This window comes from Etheostoma cragini, chromosome 12 (genome assembly GCF_013103735.1).
Source record: "Etheostoma cragini isolate CJK2018 chromosome 12, CSU_Ecrag_1.0, whole genome shotgun sequence".
Classification (NCBI taxonomy): domain Eukaryota; kingdom Metazoa; phylum Chordata; class Actinopteri; order Perciformes; family Percidae; genus Etheostoma; species Etheostoma cragini.
In genome coordinates this window covers 3,797,415-3,803,433 of record NC_048418.1, presented here as the reverse complement: position 1 = coordinate 3,803,433, position 6,019 = coordinate 3,797,415, and positions in this window count along the sequence as shown.

The window sequence follows — 6,019 nt, the reverse complement described above, 5'->3', positions numbered from 1 at the left end:
GTGTGCTTGTGTAACTGTTGACAAGGAACAGTTTTTATGCCTTTTTGAAATTTGAATTTGTGATGGATGGTGGTGTTCTGATGTGAACGGGATGGCATTCCAAATTTTGGTGTATGTATGAAAAAAGGATTTCTGACAATAGTTGTTTTTGTATGGGGGGGGGGGACAGGAATGAATGCCTGTGAAACAGACCTGGTCTCATGTTGTGTGTCGGGAGAAGTACAGTGGAGATCCCTTCTTGCATACAGACAGAAAAGTTGATACTAAAGACCTTCTAGAAAGGACCTTCAGCAGGCTCTGGTCATGTTCCTCTGAATCCGTGAATAGATATATATTCCAGCACATTGGGTTAAAAGCTACCAGGTTTTCTGTATAATTAGTTTAAATCCAATGTGCGGACTAAACCAACAATGAATGTATCTACTAACATCAATGTGCATCAAAGCCGGATAAATCTCAATCCTCTGTAGAGCTCCATTGTTGTAGCTCCAAAAAACTGTAAAACCACATCAATGAGTCCCACTGATGTAATGGGTGACATTTCCAGGAACACACAAACTGTAGTTTATTTTGACTCAATCCCACATACAGCTTCCAAATACTCACTACTAGAGCACCAATGTGGATTGATCCGCCGCTGGAAAAAAGTCCCCGACAGATGCATTATTTGTTCCTGCATGGGTAACGCTGAAACTGAAACTCCTGTGCTCAGCGAAACTAATGAGTGTTAGTTTATTCCAGACTTTCCTCTCAATGCTCAATCTATTCCTTTCTGTTTCCTCTTTGACCCCTCCTTTTCCCTCCTTCTCTCCTGGGTTGACAGTGTGGAAAATTATAAAATCTAATGTCGTTGAAAAATGGAGTATGATTTTAAAGTAAGAACCAATAGACTTGCGACTGAGAGCAACAAACAGGGCAGGGAAGTCAGAACATGGGTTTCAAATTGTTGGTTTTAGTCTTTTTTAATAAGATCTGTTGACAGAAAAAAGAATATATAGAACTACACCGGCCTTATCCTTTACCGTAACACATCTGCTTTGCAGGAGAGTCGGCTACATGCTTTAGTTTCAGTTGTTGCAACCAACCGAGAATCCAGAACATTGAACATGAACATGAACTTTACAAACATGTTTACGTAACATGTTCAGTTGATCTTTTTTCTGACCATAAAAGCCCCACAAGCTTCCTCTGGTCTCACTTTAAAGTAGGAGTTTCATAACCTTGTCTGTACTTCATTTGTCTTCCTTTCTTCTGCCTTTGACATCTAACCTCTAGTCTACTTGCACCCCTCTCGTTCTCTCTGCTCTTGTCTTACATTGCTACAACCAATGCCTTTCCAGGCATCATTTTTAATTTCCTTCTTTTCTTTCCTCCCTTTCCATAATCTCCTTTTAGCAGATATTACTCTCTTTAACCCAAATAGCCTTTGAGTGAGTGTATTTGTTACCCAAAGGTCTTGATTTGCTTTCTTGTCTCTCTCTCCCGTTCTATTCCCTTCTTTTTACAGATTTTTAGCTCAGGAAGGTGTAGGATATTGCTGCTATCTTTAAATCAGACATTATGCTATATGTGTGTTGTAAATCAGACATTCTGCTTTGTGAACCTGGACAGTTAGCACTGCTTTTTATGTGTGTGTTATGTGTGTGTTATGTGTGTGTGTGTGTGTGTGTGTGTGTGTGTGTGTGTGTGGTCCTCATGCTTTCAGTCATTTACACCAAGTGGTTTGAAGACAGTTATACAGAACACACACATTCAGCTTGGTGAGACTGTTTGAGTATGCAGTTGATGTGAATGGGCGCCTTTCTTTGGTATCATGCTAGGTGGTCACTTACCACACTCACTCACACTCTCACACACACACACACACACACACACACACACACACACACATTATATGGTTATATAACTTTTGATGTCATCTCCAGAGCATCCAATCAGCTTTACAGAAACCTTTTGCTCTAAGTCATGCATTTTGTAGTCAATTTGTTGTTTATGTTGTTCATATATTTTGTATTTTTTTAGTTTGAACCCTTCTCTTTGCTATAGTCTAATAATATCCTACTTCATTTAAACTGTGTTGTATTATTTGCAGCTGCTGCAAAAACACAGTGCAGGTTGGATTGTACCATTACAGTAAGATAAGGAGCCAGGAATGATTTTGCAAGTAAAATTTCCCTTGAAAGTTTGTGAACATGCCAGGTTGAGTTCTCTGGAGAGTCCATTAGCAACCATGTGTCAGATACAGCCAGACTGGACCAGAGGGCTTAAAACCAGCAGAGCTATTAACTCTCTATGTGTTCACCTGTTTTATAGATGTGTTACTGTTCTAAATGTGTTAATTTTAGTGCATTCTCATTCTATTTTGAGTGGATATGGGCTGATCTGATCTGGAGAGAGCTGGGCTGTGCCTCACATAACAAACTGGAATAGAAAAGGCTTGCCGTGATAAAGTCTTATCAAACACCAGTACATGGTTTTATAGGAATCTATGAGACACTAACGTGTAGGTCTCTGTGTCCTGAGCATTCCCAGTCGGAGGTTCACCAGCATCTGGCTGGGGCTTGTTTTCCATCCTGGGAGCCTTCCAGTGGCTCCACTGCTTCCAGGAAAACTAAATCAACCCAAGTACCAATGTCCACAGCAGGCTGGACATGCACAGGACAGATTTAGGAGAAAGGAAGAAAAGCTTGTTCATCTTAATCTTTTTGAAATATTGTATTATAAATTAACAAAACAAAAAGGTAAAGCAGTTAAAAATCAACCTTGTCTTGGGATTTTCCTCAACAAGCAAAGCAGTGTGAAGCATGTGCTAGTCTGAAAATGGTTTTAGATGAATGAACTTCAGTGGTAGATGAAGCACCAGCTGTACCATGGTTAGAGCTTCCTTTCCTGTTCCCACCTGTAATAAAACCTTATGATAAGAATGTTACTGGACAGGAGTTTAGGTTAATATGCAACACGCTAAGCAGACATACAAAAAAAAATACAGTACATCATAGACTTTGACCATATAAAAAAGGCTGCTGCTTCATTACATACGGAAATTACACACAATTACAGTTAGATGCAACACTTACAGTATAAAGTATCTGTATCTTAAGTCATTACCAGAATCAGTTTTTACACTCTGGAATTAAACATATATTAAACAGTTTTTAGTCATTAGAATTTAGTGCTGCTTGGGTGTATATAGAGTATCCCTCTGGTGGTCTTCAGTTTGGGGAACCAACTAGTTTTAAAAGGTTGAAGGAAACTGAGGCACTCAAGAGGGTAAAGTTTAAAAGCCTTTAATATCTTCTTGGCTAAATCATTAAAAAAAAGCCAACACGTTTCAGCCATTAAGGCTTTTATCAGGGCAAGTAAAAAATGGTTGCCCTTGAGCTGTCTCTTGTAGCTCATTGGCAAATGGTCACATGGTCAATATGCAAAGTCACATGATTGGTGAAGTCTGGTTTTACCTGAAAATCTGTTTCTGACTTGGCACTATTACAGTAGCTCATTTAACATAGGTTATGGAAAGCTGTAGATTTTTTTTTTAGTGGTACAAGCCTTTAAGGCACATGTGTCATGAATACATAATTAATTAATTAACTTAACAGAACAGTAAAAGAGTTCTTTCATGGCTGTCTTAAAGGAACTGTACTTGACATCCAGTACATTAATATAGCAATTACAACTATTATTTATGTAAAGACATAGTGGAGTAACGGTGACCTGAGCAGAGCATGAAGTCACACTCCCTCTGTGTGTTGAAATCAGAGTATGGTATCCGTACGTGCATGTTAGTGCACGTGGCTGGGGAAAAACAGTTATCTTATATATTGGGGAACTGTCGTGTGGAGGCAATCCCAGCCACTGTTTATTTTCAGTATTTCAGGAACAGCTCCTTGAAAAAAAAAAACAGACTTAACTGTTGCACTGCAATAAAGTTAGGTGATTCACAAGAGACAGATTTAAAATATTGTCAGAATTGAAGGAGAAGAGTCCTAGATATTTTAACTTTCAGTCCCCAAAACACTGGATCCTACATATACCACGATGCAATCAATAACATCTTATCATCCCGACCTGTCCTACAGGCAACCCGACCAGGCATAGAAGTTATAAACAAGCTAGTTGGGGAGTTGAGAATTATTTTTCCAGCTATACAAATCAACACAGGCTCATACCGTGTAGTCTTAAAGCTGCAGCTGAGACAATAACCTCGATGACATCATGAAGTCATTCTTCCAGACAACTGCTTTCACAAGCTGAATAGTGATCCCTACTGAACTCTTAATATGAGTTAAATCATAAACTTACTACATACTAGATCAATCCTACTTTACATGGGGCACCCTGGTAGAGTGTGCTCCCATGTACCAAGGCTCAGTCCTTACCGCAGTGGCCCAGGGTTTGATTCTGACCTGCAGCCCTTTTCCTGCATGTCTTCCTCATCTCTCTCCCCATTTACTGTCTACAACTGTCCTATCAATTAAAGGCCAAAAAATGCCCCAAGAAATCTTAAAAATCCCACTTTTCATGATACTAAAAGCTCCTATAAGCACTGAACTTATGGAAGGTCATAACAGAAACCAATGGCTGATCTGTGTTTAGAGGCAGAAAGCTTCAATGAGCATTGTGTTTTTCTATGTGAATTAAAGTGTTCAAGTTTTAAACTGTATGGAGTACACTCCTCCCCAGTGATCATCATTTATGAAATAATAAACATGATGTGAGAAAGTGTGTAATTTTCCAAAAATGGTTGTTTAAGAATGGGATTAACAGGATACTTATTAGCATTTTTAGAACCATTAGCAGGCTGGTCTCAGGAACCATTTGTACATATAGTTACGAGAAGCAATGCACTGTAATTTGTATTTATACCATGATCTGGAGGAAGGACCTACAGCAGGCCATTTTAGTAGGCCCTGTACGTCTGATCATTCATGCCTCCTCCGTGGTCCATTAATTCCTGAAAATGGACACCTTTTCAGGCATCAACTATGACGTATTCCACAGATTTTATGCACCACATGGGCTGCTGCTGTGTAAGAATGCTGTTGACCCGCGTAAGGGTGGATGTGTGGTTCCTAAAACACAGCGCTTTGAAGCCAGGGAGCAGAGTTCGCTTCCCGGCAAAAACAAAAGACTTTTACTTAGGAAACACCTGACCGTTCCTCGGGAGTGTTTAAATCCAAACCGCGATCTTTGTCCTAAACTTAACTAGTCGTTTTGGTGCCTAAACGAAACGTCGTTGCTGCATGACGCTCACTTTTTGTATGCTAAACTCAACCGCCAGGGACCCTGAATGGACCATCATCTCTCAGAGCCCTGTAGCTGGCTCCAAGTAACCTTTTGTCGGCAGAGCTCTGTAGCCATTAGGCCTGCACGATTCGGGGAAAATATGAATCAGGATTTTTAGCTTAGAATTGATATCACGATTCTCTGCCACGACTTTTTTTTTTTTTTACAGTGAAATGTTTATTGTACACATGAAATTGGCAGTACCAAAGTAGATTTTTTTCACCCCTATACCACATTGTGCATCACCACAATCCTGTAAACATAGAGGCTTCAATGAAGAGAAGGGAGAGTATTGCAACACTTGGGAGCACTTTAAAGCCTATTTTGTACAGTATGTTTAAAACACACAGAACAAAGTAGTAGCGTTTGTGATGCAGTCGGCTTGTAAAATTAAATGAGATTTAAAGTCATTAACAAAAAAAATTAAAAGTAATTTCGTGATTTTGTAATGATTTATCGTGCAGGCCTAGTAGCCATTGTTATATGAGCAGCAGGTGGTCGCCTAATTTTGTAGGATCTCATACAAATTGATTTGCATACATTTGCGTAAAATATCGTACGAAACCGTTCATGAGAATGCGTTCTCCACCGTGATTTCTAAATCATAATCTGAATTTGCGGGTATACATAGTTTTCAATTCAGAGGAATCTTTGGAAAGAGAAAATGTGAATACATGTATTTATATTCTTTCATATAACCTTTTTTTTGGTTTCTCCCAAATGTGAATATGTT